Consider the following 19,842-nt stretch of genomic DNA (forward strand, 5'->3'; position numbering starts at 1 on the left):
TCACTGCTGTCTCTAACTCCTGGACTCAAGTGATCCTGCCGCCTCAACCTCCTAAAGTGCTGGGATTACAGGCATGAGCCACCATGCCCAGACCATATGTTTAGATACCCAAATACTAACCATTATGTTCCAATTGCCTACAGTATCCAGTGCAGTCACATGCGGTACAAGTTTGTAGCCTAGGAGCAATAGGCTATGCCATACAGTCTAGGTATGTAGTGGGCAATACCATCTAGGTTTGGGTGAGTACACTCTATGATGTTTGCACAATGACAAAATCACAAGACACATTTCTCAGAATGTATCCCATCATTAAGCAATGTATGACTGTATTACAGAACAAAAATATACCAACAGTTGTTGAAGAAAAATGTGAAGTATATTCTAAAATTATAATTGTGGTTCTGTCTGATGGTACGGTTATATGGGATTTTATTTTCATATTTGGGTTTATCTGAATTTTCAAAATTTTCTACAGCGAATATGTCTTACTTTTGTGATGAGAAAAAAACAAAATATTAAAAAATAAAACAAGGTAGATAAATAATTGGATAAATCTTGTGGTCAGGCAGCAACGAGTCCTTGACAATAGCTGCCAGGATAACTACTTTAAGGCTTCTGTTGCTTTCTGTCCAGGAGGTTCAGACTTCCCAGCTGGAGCTCTGGTTTTAAAAGATCCCACTGGCTTCTAACTAGGGCCACTGAGGTCCACCTTCACCAGCGGACACCGGCAGCTGCACCAGCCCAGGAGGCCAGAGGGGCTCTGAGCTCTTTGTGGTGCAGCTCCTTCTCCTGGTCATGGGCCTTGCTTCCCTCCTCCTCCTCCTGTCTCTCATCTCTTGCCTTCTTGGCAGAATCAAATGAAATAACCAATCTGAAAGTACTTCATACATTATTAGGTGTAAAAAATGGCAAGTTATTTTCCTTGTAACTCTTTCTTCTTCATTCTTTTCCCTCCTTGTTTTTAAGTCTTTCACTTTTCTCCTTTCTCTTCTACCCTTGTTCCTCTTTCCACTTCCCTCCTCCCTCCTCATCGGGTCATAATGGAGAACATTCTGGGCCTCCACAGCCTCATACCTCTGTCATTTCTCACAGGAGCCTGCCTTGTACTTATCTGTCCACGGGTCTCTCTCCTTTGCTCCGCGGTGAGTCCTCTGAGCAGAAACCATGTCTTTCAACCCCTAAGAACCTTTTCATGACACTGTCTCACAGTACTCACCTGGTCAGTACTTACTTGATATTACTAAAATTTCTTTTATTGTTTTGTTATCTAGGGAAAGCATAATAGTAACACAAACCCATACATTTATTTGTAAAATCAGCCATCCATATATTTAAGTGGAAATTTGTTATTAGCATCTTAAAAATTTTTGTGAAGCCATTTTTTAAGAACCAACAACTGAGAATTGGTAGAAAGATAAGTAGTTTGAAAACAATATTTTTTCTTCCTTACTGCAGTTGTAAAATATTGAGAACTATATTCAGAATTGAAATGGAAACCTTAATAATGATAATGTGGAAACAGTGAAATGTTTTATGGTAAAATATTAGAGCTAATTTGTATTTCAAATTTGTATTATCCACTAAAGTGGTTAAAAAAATCTGCCAAAAAAAAAATCTATGAAATGTCAGTCACATTAAAAGTGCATGTAGTTGGGCTGGGCACAGTAGCTCACGCCTGTAATCCCAGCACTTTGGGAGGCCAAGGCAGGTGGATCATCTGAGGTCAGGAGTTCGAGACCAGCCTGACCAACATGGAGAAACCCCGTCTCTACTAAAAATACAAAATTAGCTGGGTGTGGTGGCACATGCCTGTAATCCCAGCTACTCGGGAGGCTGAGGCAGGAGAATCGCTTGAACCTGGGAGGAGGAGGTTGCAGTGAGCCAAGATCACAACACTGCACTGCACTCCAGCCTGGATGACAACAGCGAAACTCCATCTCAAAAAAAAAAGAAAGAAAGAAAGAAGAAAAAAGTGCATGTAGTTGGACCCTAATCCTGCCTCTCTTGCTTTGGCCAACTTGTCATCAAGTCATTGATTTTTCTCATTCATCTTGTCCCTTCCATTCTCACTGACATCATCCTTGTCCAGGTTGTTGCCATTTTGTGACTGGATAGTATTCCTGCCTCTGGTCCCTATTCTTTCAACTTTTCCTGCTACTCATTGCAAGACAAACTTTCCAAAAACACTGCTTTAGTTACGCCCTTCCCCTAAGCACCAACGGCTCTCTATATCTCTATTCTGTAGGATCAAGACCAAACATCTGTAGGATCAATTCCACTTCCTTCTTCCCCAAACCCTTTCTCTGATGTCTCCAACCCCAAGCCCCTCACTTCAGTCAGACTGTTGTTCTTCCTCCTGCCAGTCTCCCTAATACTGAATCCCTCCCTGCCTTGGCTTGTACTGGAATGCTCTCCTCCTTTCAAGGCCAAGCTCATGTCCTACCATTTCTGTGAGCACTAGCTGACAGAATCAGGATTCCAAAGTGCTGTGACAGGCTATGGAAAGAAGCTAAACCACTCCAAATAAACACATATTAGGTTCTGCATTTGTATCTTAAAAAACAAATGGAAGATATTTGGCAGAAGACATAAGGTTTGCAAAACTGTGTGCAAAAGACATAAGGATTTTACACTGGCATGTACTCTCTCCAGTGTCAACTCCCCTGGAAAGTTTTTCCTGACTCCCAGCCTGTTCCTCTGGGCTGGGTTAGCCTAGCCTTCTGGGTACTTCTGTAATACTGTGTGGAGATACTTCTAACACAGTAGTATGTCTATTTCTTCCACGTCACTAGGAGCTTCCCGAGGGCTGGGATTTTTTTCAGCCCTATTGTATGGCATGGTGTCCAGCACATAGAATGTTCTCAGATATTAGCAGAACTGAACTGAGGCTCAGAGAGCTTAGGTAACATGCCCAAGGTAACACAGTCAGTGAGAACAGAACTGATTTGAAACTAGGTATCTGGTTATAAAGTCCTTCTTCTAGAATGAGGAAAGTGATAATATTCCTCCCCTCTGGGCTTGTCAGATGACACCTGTAATACTGACTTCAGTTCTGTGCAGCAAACTTTTAGAATAACATTCACAAGCAGGCCTGTTTAAAGAGAAAGACCATGACAGTGAGTGGAGTGGATATGCTCCAATCTCGGTCAGCCGAGGACCTGGTGGAGAAACTAAGGGGTTAGCTTAGAGACAGAAGAAAAACTCAGCGTGACATGAGAACTGCCTTTAATGACTTAAGGGCCCAGAGGAAGAGTAGGGATTACACTTATTTTCTGTGACCACAGCGTTTGTAAAACTGTGACCAAAGTGTTGAAGATACAGAAAAACAGATGTTGACCCACTGAAGACGAACATTCTCAGTACTGCTTCAGTTAAAGCAGTTAACTGACAGCTTTAACATGGTTAAAGGCAGCATGTCTACCCCAGGAAAGGGTGAGGTCCCACCATGGCAGGTCTTCAAGCTGATGACACCCTGTGGGCATGCCCTATCGGGGTCAAGAACCAGACTGAAGGCTGGACTAGCTGAGATTTTATGTTTAGATGACTTCTTAAGGTCCCTTCTAATAGATGCAACAATTCTATTATTTTGTCTTCGTTGACCTCTCTAGCCTTCAGCAATTCCTTACTCCTCTACATTTAGTGAATACTGAGTTTACATAATTCACTTGCGGATTAAGCATATATGTACCCTGCTACACAACATTTAAGTTACCAAACTATCCTTTCTACCAGGGATTCCCAACCCCCAGGCTGCGGACTAGTACGGGTCCGTGGCATGTTAGGAACCAGGCTGCACAGCAACAGCGAGCATTCCCGCCTGAGCTCCTGTCAGATCAACGGCGGCACCAGATCCTCACAGAAGCGCAAACCCTATTGTGAACTGTGCATTTGAGGAATCTAGGCTGCATGTTCTGTATGAGGATCTAACTCAGGGCTGTCCAATCTTTGGGCTTCCCTGGGTCACACGGGAAGAAGAATTGTCTTGGGCCACACATAACATACGCTAACACAAAGGACAGCTCATGAGCTAAAAAAAAAAAATCACAAAAAAATCCACGTTTTAAGAAAGTTTACAAATTTGTGTTGGGCCACATTCAAAGCTGTCCTGGGCTGCATGCGACCCATGGGCTGCGGATTGGACAAGCTTGATCTAAGTAATGCCTGATGATCTGAGATGGAAATTTCATTCTGAAACCAACCCCCACCCTCTATCCCATCCATGGAAAAACTGTCTTCCACAAAACCTTGGTGCCAAAAAGGTTGGGGACTGCCAATTTATACTATTGCCATTTAATTTTTTTTTCAAATATCTTCCCAAAAAGATAAGTGCCTTGAAGTCAGGGATCACATATCATGTATTTTACAACTTTGGTCTCCAGATATCTACACTAGTTCAAAATAGAATAAAAATATTTTAAATGCTTACTTCACAACTTGACTTTAATTTCTCTGCTAATGGGCTTGTCTTTTCTCTCTTGAAGATCCCCTGGAAAGTGAGAGCCGTTTCTTCACTAGATACTTTCCCTCCAGGTATTTTTCTGTTCCTCAGGTGAAGGGTTTATTTTTATTTATTTATTTATTTTTTGGGATGGAGTCTCGCTCTGTCGCCCAGGTTGGAATGCAGAGGTGTGATCTTGGCCCACTGCAAGCTCCGTCTCCCAGGTTCACGCCATTCTCAGGTTCACGCCATTCTCCTGCCTCAGCCTCCCGAGTAGCTGGGACTACAGGCACCCACCATGGCGCCCGGCTAATTTTTTGTATTTTTAGTAGAGACGGGGTTTCACTGTGGTCTCGATCTCCTGACCTCATGATCTGCCCGCCTCAGCCTCCCAAAGTGCTGGGATTACAGGCATAAACCACCGCGCCCAGCCCTGGTGAAGGGTTTAACAAGGAAACCTTGTAGGGTTAGTCTCTGCTAGTTAAGAAAACTCCTGTTGGCTGGGTGTGATGGCTCACACCTGTAATCCCAGCACTTTGGGAGATGAGGCAGGAAGATCGCTTGAGCCCAGGAATTCAAGACCAGTGTGGGCAACATAGTGAAGCCTTCATCTCTACTAAAAATAAAAAAGATTAGTGGGGCAAGGTGGTGCACACCTGTATTCCCAGTTATTCGGGAGGCTGAGTGGGGAGGATCAAGCTGGAGCCCGGGAGATCCAGGCTGCAGTGAGCTATGATCTCACCACTGTACTCCAGCCCGGGCAACAGAGTAAGACCTTGTTTCAAAAATAAATAAAATAAAATAAAATAAAATAAAATAAAATAAAATAAAATAAAATAAAATAAAATAAAATTCCTATCTTCTAATGTCTCATCTGTTTCTATGGGTACCCAAGAACAAACCCCAGAGGCAGGAGCTCCTCCTTTTGGACTCACACCAGGTTCCAAGATGGCCAAATAGATTGATGAGGATAACAAGGAATAGAGGCGATAGGCAGGTATGAATGGGCCAAGCAAGCTGAAGACATACTTCCCTCTGCTATCTTTCCACTGTCTTCTGTGGCCGGAATATCAGTAGTCCCCAAACAGAAAAGGCCCATTAGTATCTTGTGGGGAGCTTTTCCAAAACACACACACACACACACACACACACACACCTCTCTTAGAAAGACCCTCAGGTATTTGAAAAAGTCCCCATTCTGATTTGGCCTCCAACCTACTTGAGAACTGTTCTTAACGTTTAACTCCATCATAAAGGAAGAGCTATCCCTTCCTCCTCCATTTATATTTTCTTTTATTTATTTAGGCCAGTATAAACTCATAGATGATTATTTTATTCAAAGGGTTATAATACATTATTATCATTTATTTTGATGTTCATAGTGTCCCAGTATTGGTGGCCACAGTGGGAGCCCCTTACAGCTGGCTCTTGAGTCTTGTTGACACATCCCATCATTCTTTGGTAAGTTCCTTACTTTCTAGAAGAATAATTTGTTCCAGGATCAACTTGCAGTTTCCCTGCCTCGGTCTTGAAGCAAGGCATTTCTCTGAGGATTCTGAGTTCTTTTAGGGGAGAGTGGAAACTACTTTTGAAGATTTAAACAACCTATTAATATCTAGGACAAAACAGGACTGCAGCAAAACCAGGAAAGAATAGAGTCCCCTCTGTGATTATGACTAATAAGCAGGGGCTGGCAAATTATGAGCTAGAGCCTCCCTTTTGGTCAAGATGTTTTACTGGAACACAACCACACCCATTCATTTACCTAGTGTCTATAGCTGCTTTCACTTTACAACAGCAGAGTAGAGTAGTTTTGACTTGAGACAATATGGCCAGCAAAGCATACAATATTTACTATCTGGCCCTTACAAAAAAATGTCTGCCAGCTTGGGCAACATAGTGAGATTCCATCTTGAACAACAACAACAACAAAATTAGCTGGGCATGGTGGCTTGTGCCTGTAGTCCTAGGTACTCGGGAGGCTGAGGCGGGAAGATCACTTGAGCCCAAGAGTTCAAGGTTGCAGTGAGCCATGATCCTGCTGCTGCACTCCAGCCTGGGTGATAGACAGAGTAAGACCTCACTCGTCTCTTAAAAAAAAAAAAAAAAGAAGAAGAAGAAGAAAGGAAAATGTCTGCCAATCCCTGCTAATGAGTTAATAAGTATCTACATGTTATAGACAGGATTACCTATCAGGAGAAATAGAGTGATTTGGAGATATTGTAAATAAAACTACAACGTCTTCCTAGATGTCACAGAGCAGGACTTACTTAAAATTTATCAGTGTAAAATAAGCTACAAACTTGGCAAACTGTAACGATGTCATGATGTAGAAGCTGATTGTAATGGCAATTATAAAAAGGGGATGGCTTATTATGGAATCTAGAGAAAAATATGGTTAGAAAGGAAAACTACGTTGGTGCAACTGTAACACTGTCCAATGGAGTAGCACTCTGTTTAGCTGGAATTGGTATTCTGGTCACTAGGATGAATGATGTCTCCTCTGGTAGAGAGAGGAGAATTAATCAAGCTTGAACCATGGTGTGGATAACACATCATTTCTTAACTTCCAACTGTATTTGCTCTGATTTCATGCTTATAAATCAAGCTCTGATTACCTTTCTGATTTTCAAGGCACCATGATACAGGGAAGAAGTATATTTATTAAATTGACTTTCTGGTACAAATGTGCTTAAGCAAATAAATGTAAGTCAGTTTTCTCAGGGCTTGGTGACCTCAAGAAAAGCTGATAATTAAGTTATCAGATCAAAAGACCTGAGAGGCTAGATCCTGAATTGTGTCAGTTTCCTCAGAACATGGCACACAGTAAAACAGTCAAGACAGCCAGATTATTATCATGTTTCTTTCAAAGCAGGCAAATGCAAAAGTATGCTGAAATGTTGGACAGCTCCCACACACAAAGATTAGGGCTCAAGCCAAATTCTGGGGTATTCTGGAAGTATTCCTTAATGTCAGTCTTCTCAATTAGTCTCTGTCTGGGGGGAGAGCGCCATCTTCTACTCAAGGAAGCATGGTTCTCAAGACATCCATTATGAGTTCTTGCTTTCCTGCCAGGCATGAACTTTTGGACACAATCAATGGTCATGGCCAAGTAGGGCCTACAGTAGTAGGATAAAGAACCAGAACTGTCCTATTTCCTAAATCCAGCAAAAATCGAGTTGGTAAGGCTGAGAAGGGGGCAGATGACTCCTCAGCTGGTCTTCAACCTGGCAATCTCATGGGGAGGGAGTCACATCCATACCGAGAGTTTAGTCACCACCTGAAGTGTTAGGGACATCAGGCAGGAGCTACACATCCTCCTGACCTCCCCAGAACTTTCCCTCAACAGGAAGTTTTTCTATCCCTGAAACAACTTCTTTCTGTGACCTGGAGAAGGACTTAGCTCTAAGTAGAGAAACTGGTGTAATATGGTGGGGGACTCTGTAATTTTGACACCAAACAGCCTGAAGTGACTGATGATAGAACAGATGGTTAAGAAAGGAGCTTTAACAAACCAGTTTCTGGTTTTATTTTAATAATGTCCTAATTTTTTTATTTTTTTTGAGATGAGTTCCACTCTTGTCGCCCAGGCTGGAGTACGGTGGCGCAATCTCGGCTCACTGCAATCTCCACCTCCTGGGTTCAAACAACTCTCCTGCCTCAGCCTCCCGAGTAGCTGGGATTACAGGTGTGCACCACCACTCCCGGCTAAGTTTTTGTATTTTTAGTAGAGATGGGGTTTCATCATGTTGGCCAGGCTAGTCTCAAACTCCTGACCTCAGGTGATCTGCCCGCCTTGGCTTCCAAAGTGCTGGGATTACAGGGGTGAGCCAACGCGCCTGGCTAATAATGTCCTAATATTTTACCTCATCAGGGTCTTCCAGTTAAAACATGCATGGTATTTCCAGAGAAAGGAAAACTGGGAGCTATACAATCCCTATGACTAAACTGAAACTAGGGAAAGTAGCAGAATATAAAAAGGGCATGGAAGTACAACATGTGCAATAGGAAATAAAACAGAACCCTGGATTTCTCAGGAGAGAAGCAACACATTATACAGAATCAACACTCCATGTAGGAAACAGAAGGGTTTCAAATCATCTTCTCACTTCTGGCCTACACAGTCTTCACAAGGATATCAATGAGTAAGATGCAATTGATCCTATTTGATTCTAGTTTTATGGAACGTATACCACATTTCATGATTGCAGTGGGGTGTGTTAAAACTATAACATGAATTCAAGGGCAGGGATGAGGCAGTATCTTACATTTGTCATTTTTAAATTCCAAAGCATGGCTGAAGTAGGTGCTTCATGTTTGCTGAGTGACCTGTCTTCTCCTCCCCTCAAATATCCATTCCAAACTCTTAGTATAGGTCAGGATTAAAAAAAAAAAAAATTATCTGGGCCGGGTGCAGTGGTTCATGCCTGTAATCCCAGCACTTTGGGAAGCTGAGGCGGGTGGATCACCTGAGGTCGGGAGTTCAAGACCAGCCTGATCAATGTGGAGAAACCCCATCTCTACTAAAATTACAAAATTAGCCAGGCATGGTGGTGCATGCCTGTAAACCCAGCTACTTGGGAGGCTGAGGCAGGAGAATCGCTTGAACCAGGGAGGTGGAGGTTGCAGTGAGATGAGTTCGTACCACTGCACTCCAGCCTGGGCAACAAGAGCGAAACTCCATCTCAAAAAAAAAAAAAAAATTATCTGATAACATTAGTCAATGAGAATGAGTACTATGCTTCTCCTAAAATGTGACTTTAAAATTACATTTTTGTCAAAAGGTATTGCTATAGCACTTAGATATAAATATAATAAATATGAACATAACTCTTTTATTCTTCTCCCTTAGTTATGGAGTAGTAACAGTTTCTGATTTTCCAAAATCATGAGATTAAAAAATTATACACATTCAATCTCTCTTAGGAATCTGGCACAAAGTATATGAGTGTGTGGTGGTGGTGGTGAAGGGCAGGGAATCAATTTCCACGTGTGGCCTAAGGAGGTCAAGGTGCAAAGTCTAGCATGATTTACGCAAGTTATTTCAATAAGAGAAGGAGAGGAGGAATGCCCGATGCTTTTAGTGGAATAGAGAGAACACAGGCAGTTGTTACCCATTTACATCTGGCCCAATTTAGAGTCTGAGAATCTGATCTACAAATGCAAGACAGGATGGGTGCCTAGAAGTTGCCAGGGCCTTCCAGAGAGACCATTTAGGCAATCTCATGATTACAGGATTCTGAAGGGATGGAAATAGAAAGGAGATAAACTGTGTGAAAATAGGCCAATTTCTTTTATTTATGTGGGGCTCTATAAAATGAATGTGGAATTCTATTGTTTAGAAAAAGAGTAGGGGCTACCTTGGGGCAGGCAGACACAGCTGATAGAACTGGAGTAGGGATTTGAGAAAGCAAGCGGCAGTGACCCACAGACCATTTGTAGCCAATTGTCACCAACAAAGTCCTCTTCTCCCTATCACCACCACCAAACTGTTTCTTTTGTGGTGAGGCTGTAGCCAGTATTGGTCCAGCGACCACTATCACTTCCTTCCTGCTATTGTCTTTCCACTAGGACCAGACATACCAACTGACCACAGGCTGTACCTCAGTGGCAGACCCAACCTCCCCTGGGACTGATTGACTAAGCTTCCCTACAATCTGTTTGGATCTCTTTTTTTTTGGGATGGAGTCTCACTCTGTCGCCCAGGCTGGAGTGCAGTGGCACGAACTCGGCTCACTGCAAGCTCTGCCTCCCCGGTTCACACCATTCTCCTGCCTCAGCCTCCAGAGCAGCTGGGACTACAGGCGCCCGCCACCACGCCTGGCTAATTTTTTTGTATTTTTAGTAGAGACGGCGTTTCACCATGTTAGCCAGGATGGTCTCAATCTGCAGACCTCGTGATCCGCCCGCCTCGGCCTCCCAAAGTGCTGGGATTACAGGCATGAGACTGCCCGGCTGTGGATCTCTTAAGTTCAGTAAGTACATGGTGCGCACCCACTGAGTGTCAGGGAAATGCTGGGCACTGGTGACAGGCAGAATAGCCTGAAGGCCTTGCCATTCAGGAGCTCACAGCTGAACAGTGGAGGGAGACACATGCAACCATAACATCATATACTAGGGCTATAACAGCAGTTGATTCTTCCTTGTAATTATTTAAGCAATTACTCTCTTGGTAATTACTCTAATTGTTATTAAATTCAAAAAATTACAAAAATAGTATGTAGATTTAAAAAACACAGAGGTGCATAAAATTTAAAAGTTTCCTGTTACCAGGTATGTATATTCCTGAGACCTTTCTATATACATATTCAAACTATATATACCTATTTGTACAGTCATTTAAGAAAAACTGAATCAAAATAGAAATATTGTGAGTTTTTTTTCTCCTCTAAAAATATGGTTAGTTTTCCATCCCTCATTCTCTTTGATGGTTGCATGGTATTCTTTGGTATCTGGGAAGGATTCATTCCTCTGCAAAGGTTCAGGAAAAGTTTTGGGCAAGAAGTGATGTGTAACCTAGTTTTGAAGGAAGAGTGGGAGTTCACTTAGTGGAAGCAAACCCAAAAGATGATGCTTCTGATGCATGCATAAGAAGGACTGAGTGGAAAGCGGCTCAGGGAGCGGGGAGAGCATGGGGCGCATAGGAGGGGTGTGGAAATACACAGCTTCCTTGGGAACCATCAGGAGTCCAGGGGAGCTACACTGTTCTTCAAACTTTGGTCTGCATCAAAATCACTTTGGGAATTTTTTGTTTGTTTTCAAGACAGTCTTGCTTTGTCGCCCAGGCTGGAGGGCAATGGTTCAGGCTCACTGCAGCCTCACACTCCTGGGCTCTAGTGTTCCTCCCGCCTCAGGTCCCCAAGTAGCTGGGACTTCAGGCACGCACCACTGTACCCAGATAATTTTAAGATTTTTTGTAGAGACAGGGTCTCACTATGTTGTCTAGGCTTGTCTTGAGCTCCTGGCCTCAAGCAATCATCCCACCTCGGCCTCTCAAAGTGCTAGGATTACAGGCCTGAGCTATCACACACAGCTGGAAATTTCTTAAAACTACAGCTTCTCCATCTCCTAACTCAATATTCTGATTCAACAGGTCAGTGACCCCAAAGTCTTTTCTCTTAACCACCACACTAGGCTGCCCCTCCTTATGTGATAGTGAGTATTCACACCATCCTTCATAAGACAAGCAAGGCAAATGAAGTCCGGAGAGTCTCCTGGCAGCAGAGTGGAGCATCCTGACATCCTTAGATTTTGCTGTCACTTAGCCATCTCATTTTTAGTTTTGTAGCACCCTCCTCTACACCGGTTCTTCACTTTGTAGTTTTATATCACCTTTCATCTGGGAAGTTCAAAGTATTCCCAACTCTGACCTGATGATTGGGCGATGGGAACAGCAATAACCTCATTTTACAGAAGGATACATAGAGGCACTGGGGAACCGACTTTCCTACCCTGATGAGTCACACCACAGCTCAGAACAGAATTCAAGCCTGCCTTTCATTCAGTTTCTGCTGTTATTGTCCTTTCCCTTGCATTGCACGGACTCCGGATCACTTTCTTATTAATCGAGGCAGTGTATGGAAAGCATCCTGCACAGCACCCAGCTCATGCAGAGACGAGTCATTTCTTTCCCTGACCACAACTAAACAGGGACTGCCTAGGGCTTTGGAGCCTAGCGGGTGTTTCTGGATGTTGTGCAAAACAGCCATCAGAAATTCTACACAGCCTTTTCTTCTTCGAGTGCCAAGAAAAACTTCAGAATGCCATCACACAGTGAAAGGCGAAATGGTGGCATTCCAAGGCTTGGCTTCTTTATCAATGTGGGATACATTGGTGCTGGAATTACATGGCTATTATGAAAAAGCTGAGGTGGTGATTCTGTCTACCTGTCGGGCAGCAAGAATGAATAATAAACTGGGACTTCACCACACACAGAGGTGCTGAGCTGGAGCACAACTCTTCTCTAGGTCCAAGGGGATACAAAGAGAGAAGCAGGAGAGTTTTTCTGCCAAGGAGTGTCAGGGGCCACTTTTGGCTTTGGGTAAAGGTTTTCAAGCCAAGATCAACTCCACATACCTCAAGGAGGAAACCCCCTCTAGGGAAGAGGTTCCCAAAATTTAGGGTACACATAGGTGACTGGCCTATTACTAATGCAGATTCCTTGGGCCACCCTCAGAGAGGGACAGTTGTGGGCTGGGGCTTCAGAGTCTGCATTTTTCGCCGGCTTTCCTGGTGAGTCAGCAGCAGGACTACACTTGAGAACCCCGCTCTAGAGAACACACACACGATTTCCCCATTTACCAGCACTGCTCTTGTCACTGTTAATCAGTCAGTGGACTGACTATTAAGCTGAGTCAGGGCAAAGCATGAGTTTTACATTGCAGTTTTCCCTCATCTCCAGAAACTTCAGTCTCCTTTCTGGTTGGATTCCAGAATGTTGTGATGAGATAAAACAACTTGCGGAACAAATATAAAGAAATTTGCTGAAAAATTTCAATGATGAGTTGCAGCTATTAATGACCACTTAGCTAATTGGTTTCTTCTGCCAACATTTTTAAAAGCAGCTAAATGTATGCAGTGTTCTTGATGCTCTGATATACAAGTTGAAAAAAAACAAGCTAGAGACTAGGACAGATATTACCTCACACCATCACAGAATAATGAGATGCTGGAATGTCCTTGTATTTAAAAACTGTCAGGGAGGAGCCTCCCCTTCTACCAGGTCAGGATGCTGGTCCCATGAAGACAATGGTATCACTTTGCTGTGGCTGCTCACAGTGGGCCAAGGGACACACCATGTAGCAATGGCTCTGGCAGTTAGAACCTGGCCTCCAGCAGGCCCGCCTGCTTAGGAGCTAGTGTTGTCTAGAGAGGTGGCCCCAGGAGAATGGGTTCTTTTTGTGTCCCCTACCTTGAACTTCATGCTTTAAACTAGAGCAAGTATTCAACAAACTTCTTTTTAAAGTGAAATTCATTAATTGGAGTCTCAGACCTTTGTGTTATGAAAAGAAGAGCTGAAGCAGAATTAAGCCATTAATTATCTGGCAAGTTTCCGAGGCATGCACCATAATTTCTCATAGTGTTTCACAAGCATGTAGGAGGTGGCTGCTTGCTGACACCTTTGTCTAATGCCTTGTCCTAGAAATGAGTCTGGGTGGTTAGGAACACAAACATTTCTGTCCTAATAAGATTCTTCTCCGATCCCTTTATTGATTGTCAGATCTCTTTTTGAAATTCTCCAACTTTATATTCAACCCCTAGAAACTTTTTCTTTTTTTTTTTTTTTTGAGATGGAGTTTTGCTCTTGTTGCCCAGGCTGGAGTGCAATGGCGCGATCTCGGCTCACTGCAACCTCCGCCTCCCAGGTTCAAGCAATTCTCCTGTCTCAGCCTCCCGAGTAGCTGGGATTACAGGTGCCTGCCACCATGCCCAGCTATTTTTTTGTATTTTTAGTAGAAACAGGGTTTCACTATGTTGGCCAGGCTGGTCTTGAACTCCTGACCTCAGGTGATCCACCTGCCTCAGCCTCCCAAAGTGCTGGGATTACAAGCGTGAGCCACCGCGCCCAGCCAGACTTTTCAAAACAGGCATAAATATTTTCTAGCGGATAATTTTAATGCTGAGAGTTAATTCTCTTCCTCAGTCCCAACTCTACCTCTTTGAACTCAGCATGTCTTTCATCTGTAAATATGAAAATAAACATTAATAATTAATGCTTTTTCATCCTCTTCAAGGAGGAAATTTTTTATTTTTTTATTCCCACATTACACTGATATACAAGGAGGAAATTTTATTTACTTCTGAGGAAGAAATCATTTTTTCCAGAGCTAGAGAGATAGGCAGGAGCAGAATGCGAACTCGGCTTTTGATGGTATTGATGTGAAGCCAAACCGCTTCAAGTAATTCCGTCTGACCTCAAGGGTAGCTATTACCGGGGCGCTCCCTCCTGAGTTCTTACCTCTAGGTGGAAACTCTTTCACACGGTGGCTCTTCAGCTTCCCACTCTCCCTCCAACCAACACTCCACAAGCACCATTTCCATCTTCCATAGCATCTCCCACAGCCCTCCCACCCTCCATTCAAACAAGCATGCCCCATTACCTCTAATCCCCACACCATGTCTACCGCTGTGATTCATCCTCTGGATCTTCTCCAGTGGCCGGTGTCTCCACAGGCACCAGTGCTATGATTGATGGCTGCACGGAATGCCCTTACTGGCCCAAACCAAAGGCCCATCCAGCTTAGTCTGCCTGAGAAGGACCAAAGGTGAGTGCTGTAGAAGACCCTCCCCCATGCTCTCACCTCAAAAACTTACAGGGAGAACCTCATCTTGCCTAGCTCACATCCATACCCCCATCTTTCTGTTGCAGCTGACATAGCTTTCCATGTTTTCTGCCTGAGAGAACCTGTGCAGGTAATACATTCCATGGATACCACTTCTATATAAAGAAGTGTTTCCTTTGATACTGCTTTTCTCAAGATTCAGGGAGTAGCATCTAATTTGAACATACCCATACCATTTAGGCTTACAGACTATGGTAGGTTCTCAAAGATGTCCGTGTCCTAATCCTTGGAACATATAAATATGTCATCTTAAATGGCAAAAGGGACTTTGCAGATGTGATTAAGGTTTCTGTGATGGGAAGATTATCCTGGATTATCTGAGTGGGCCCAGTGTCATCACCAGGGTCCTTATAAGGGGAAGCAGAAGGGTCAGTCAGAGAACAGTGATGATGGAAGCAGAGTGATGCGGTGCCAGGAGCCAGCGAATGTGGGCAGCCTTTAGAGGATGGAGGAGGCAAAGACGTGGATTTTCTCCTGGAGGCTCCAGAAGAAACACAGCCTTGCCAACACCTTGATTTTGGCACACTGGATTAGTTTCCTGTGCCTACCATGACAAATGACCACAAACTGGGTGGCTGAAAACAACAAAGGTCATTCTCTCACTGGTCTGGAGGCCAGAAGTCCAGCATCACAGTGTCGGTAGGGCTGCCCTCCCTCTGAAGGCTCTTGGGGGAATCTGCTCCCTGCCTCTCTTCTAGCTTCTGGTGGCTTCAGGTCACTCCAATCTCTGCTTCTGTGGCCACACTGTCTCTTCTCTCTCAAAACCCCTCTGTCCTCCTGCTTATAAAGATACATATGATTACATTTAGGGCCCACCCAGATAATCCAGGATAAACCTCTCTCTCAAGATCCTTAACTTAATTAACACTTATTGCCATATAAGGTAATACCTATTCTTTTGTCCTATAAAGGAATATTTACCAGTTCTGGGGGATTAGAACTCTCACAGTAATTTGTTAGGCAGCAGTAAGAAATGAGTACCTGGCTGATTAGGTCTCCTCTCACTGGGACTTCCTAGGCTGCTCTCTCATTCTCCAGGGGTTTCTCTGAGTTATGGTGGTTGCCCTGTGGCCATGGCAGTATGGTACAGCTGGTCTGGGCCATACCCGAGCAAGTGGGGAGGGTCTCCAGGGCCTGCTTCTGCCATATTACTGCTATAGGAATAGCCTCACCCACTCAGATCTATGCTGCCAGAATGCTCTCTGGCTAAGTCTTTGCACATGGAGAAATGAGATGTACAGAACAGAATTTGGAATGAGAATATGGTGAATTATCTCAGGAGCTGGGAAGATGGCCCAGGTGGGATTCTGCCTGACTTGAGGAAAGGCCAACATCCTTCCCCCAAAGGGAAGAAGAGTTTCAACAGCACATGTCTTAACAATCTCTCTCAGAGCCGAAGCACCATCTACCTAAACGGTACTAAGCAAATGATATTGAGGCTAAAGAAAAAGGAAGAATTCAGGACCTAGGGATGTCCCTTCTACTCTTTCCCAAATGCTGCAGTAAACTCAGGCAGTTCAGCCAATGATCTTGGGCATTTAGACACCTGTGGGTAAGTTTAGCTAAGGCAGAGTTTCATTTTGATCTTAAACAAGTCATTGCCCCTATGTTTCAGCTTCTCCACTGGCACAGTGAAAGCATCTCCCAGGGGTGAGTTCAAAACAGTTCCCTGACATGTCTTGGAAATAGTGCTACTGGGGACAAAATCAAAACTAATGTTACCTGGAGCAATGGGAAGTGCGTTCTGCATGTAATTTACACTGGAACTTGATATGACTACTGTAAAAACTATAAATGAATATGATTCTTAGTTAAAAGATTTATGTGTGACTGGAAGAAAATGGAGTAATATGTTCACCACAGTGAAAAGCAATGGTGGCAACGAGCTTTCTGTATGGAGGGGCTTAGGGTTGGTAATCTGGTGGGAAGAGGGAGCTAGAAGAAAGTCTTGAAGCTGCATATGCAGAAGAAGGACACATTTGTATTTGGAGCATATGTTTCCTTGGGGCAGCTTTCAGGAAGAGGGCAGTGCTAAAGCCCACCCAAACCACCCCCTGGTGCCACTGCTGTCTGAGTGGTAGAATTAAAAGTAGTTCTAATTTTCTCACTTACTCTTTACTATCTTTTCCAATTTTTCTACAAATGAAAAATAGTTAGATTCCATGTTTTTTTTAAAAAAATAACATGTTAGTATGTGTGTAGAAAAAAATCGGAATATTCAACAAAATAGTGGCAGTGATTCTCTTTGAGGGACAGAGTTATGGAGGACTTCTACTTTTTGCATTGTGCATTTCTGCAATGTTTTAATTCATAAATATTTAATTCTAAAAGCAATTTTGAATTATATTTGTCATCCAGCAAGGGGTTTTTGATTATGACTGTATACTAAAGGCATTAAACACATAACACTCTTACAAGTTTCTCTGAAAATATGGGCAAGGTTGTAATGATTTTGATAATAATATATAAATATATTTAAATTCATGGGAAAGCTAATGCATGGACACAAACATTATTAGGGTGAGGGTGAGACAAGTGATGCAAAAATTCTCGAGTGTTCTTCAGAGGAATAACTGTGGACTTGGCAGTCATCTGAGGAAGTTCTTTCCAAACCTCAAATCCCCAACAAGGGGAAGGGATGGGGTAAGGGGCAGCTGCTACCCAGGGACACCTGGAGTCAAAGGCTTCTCAGTTGTTTCTCTTTGCTTGCCTCCTGCCTACAATGGGTATCTTGGGAAGCTTCTTAAGGAAGCTGACAGGCAGCCTCTTTGGAATTAGAAAAGGCTGTCAATTCCAGAAAACCAAGCTGAAAGGAATATATAAGATCTTTTAGCTAACAGCTCTGGGAGCTTTAAAACAACTAGTTATTTCCTAATGCCTCCCAAAGAGGTCATCTGCTCTAGGTGGCAAGCAACATAATTTCCACAGAACAGCTAGATACTGGGAGAACTATCTGAGTTCAAATGATGAATTTTAAAGATAAAGGTACAAATGGGATCTTCTTAAGTACCCTTGACAGGGCCTGCATTATCACCGAGTTCCCAATACCCTTCGAGAGGGCCTCAGAGGCATGAGTCCTCTTGTGTTATGACCTCCTAACACATCCTGGGACAGCCACGAGGCCAGAGCAGTGCCTTGCTGTGTCCTGAAAAATCAAGCCTTCCAGGCCAGGAGAAGTTCAATCAGAGGCTTGCATGTCTGAGAAGCCACAGGAGAAGCAGAGCAGTACTTGGGGAGAGTTGGTAGGCAGGGTTGGGGGTGCTGCCTGGAGAAAAGGAGCTCTGGAGCCTAAGCTTGGAGCCCAGTGGGCTCCTGGAAGATCTAGTCATCCATACCTAGGAGAGTGGGAAATGCACCCTTGGGAAAGGCTCCACTACACATTTGATTTTTAATTTATGCAAGCACAGATTATGTGGTGGGTTCCGTCTCTGAATGTCTATCTCTGTCTCTGTCTTACTGGAAGCTTAACTCTGCCCAAGTGAGGCTTTATTGAACAGGATAGTGGTAGCGGTAGTGGGATCTTCCTCTCATGTCTTTCCATTTCCCTCTGACAGGAGCTGGTTTGGGCCTTCCTAGTTTTCAATGCTACTCCAAATCTTGAGAGTCTTTGAGTTTTGACTTTGAGAAGTCCAAAACATTGCTTTTGCTGGCACTCTTGTCCATTAGGGACAAATGTGAGGGCTTTTTCGTTAGTTACTGTGGTCACTATGTACTCACTCCTAGGTGCCATTTCATAGCATTAAGGATGGACAGCAACAAATATGCCTTAGAAATCCATTCATTCTGCAATTATTTGTTGAGCCCCAGATACTGCTAGGTCTCACATGGTCCCTGCCTCATGAAGCTAGTTATCTAGTGAAATGGATAAACAGTAGTAAAATAATCATTCTACCTAATCATAGGCCAAGGGCTAATTATTCTCAGGTAGGCTGACTAGGGGGAAAGAGAAAAGAACAGTGGCAGGAGGCTGTGTTTACAGAGAGTCCATTTAATTCCACAGGCAACACAATGCACTTTTGCTCCTGCCCCACCTGGCTTGAGGCCTGTACTGCAAGCTGTTTGTTCCTTCCTGGTAGGGACTGGCAGGGAGCCATACTTCTGCTTAGGTCCTGGCTTTCATGAAACAGGACTACAAAACGTCCAGGCAAGGTAATGTCAGTGTAAAGCCCTGGAAAGAAAGCAGCCCTAGCTTTTCCATTTCCACAGGTTGACTCCTGCACCTGACTTTCCACATGTTCCCACCTTGTTAAGTCCCCTGCTATCAGCCCCTGTGGCTGCTTTGCACGGTGAGCTGTGTAAATGGCTTCAGTTGTGCAGCATGAAAGTAATGTGAATCCAGCAGATGGAATAAAGACCACAACCCAGGGTGTCAGACAGGGTAAGAGTCAAAGTGAATGATCTAGGAGGACATGAGAAAGAGAGGGGTCAGAGGAGGAAAGGACCTTAGGCCAAGTTTCATAATAGGCAAGAGAGAAACAGGGCTGTTATATACAGTTGTACACTTTGTACACTGCACAAAGCACCTTGTGGAGATGAGTGAGGGCTGGAACCCTCACAAAATGAGTAGAACCCAAGCTCCACTCACAAAACTGCATTCCTAGCAAGGGACTCTATCTGTCTGGAGGAAGAACCTTCACTCACAGAGGCCAGAGAGGCATGGCTCAGTAGGGATCTGCTCAGAGAGTTGGAAACCACCAGACTCACGCAACAGCACATCTAAGAGTCGACTGTCAAGCCTGGGAAGATGGGCCTCCTTGGATTTTGAACACTACTGGAGTGTAGGTGGAGGAGGGCTGCTGGCTGGGTGCCGCTCTGTTGTGACAAGCTGAGACCACAGAAGCCACTGGCTGACACGTGGAGGCTCCTTAGAGGCCCAGCACCTTTTCAAGGTAGGCTCCATGATCCAGCTCCATCTTCATTTCTCCTTCATCCATCTCAGCAATCCAGCCACACCCGGAAGGCACAGCTCGACTCCTGAGATTTCAAATATTCCTTTAAGAAATGTTAGTGGTTACACATGTCTGTGTTAGAAATGTAAACATTATACAAAGATGAACA

General features: G+C 43.8%; 1 protein-coding gene and 1 long non-coding RNA gene across 3 annotated transcripts in view; one reads left to right on the forward strand and one right to left on the reverse strand.

Annotated features, from left to right (window-relative positions):
• The window catches only part of MAPRE3 (microtubule associated protein RP/EB family member 3), a 56,193-nt gene that overhangs the window by 25,734 nt on the left and 10,617 nt on the right, over window positions 1-19,842 (reverse strand). The window lies entirely within an intron of this gene.
• On the forward strand, window positions 4,485-10,349 carry LOC115933552 (uncharacterized). Its single transcript, XR_008676766.1, has 3 exons — window positions 4,485-4,533; window positions 5,824-5,902; window positions 10,287-10,349. It is a non-coding gene; the product is annotated as an uncharacterized lncRNA (long non-coding RNA).

This window comes from Gorilla gorilla, chromosome 12, assembly GCF_029281585.2.
Source record: "Gorilla gorilla gorilla isolate KB3781 chromosome 12, NHGRI_mGorGor1-v2.1_pri, whole genome shotgun sequence".
NCBI lineage: Eukaryota > Metazoa > Chordata > Mammalia > Primates > Hominidae > Gorilla > Gorilla gorilla.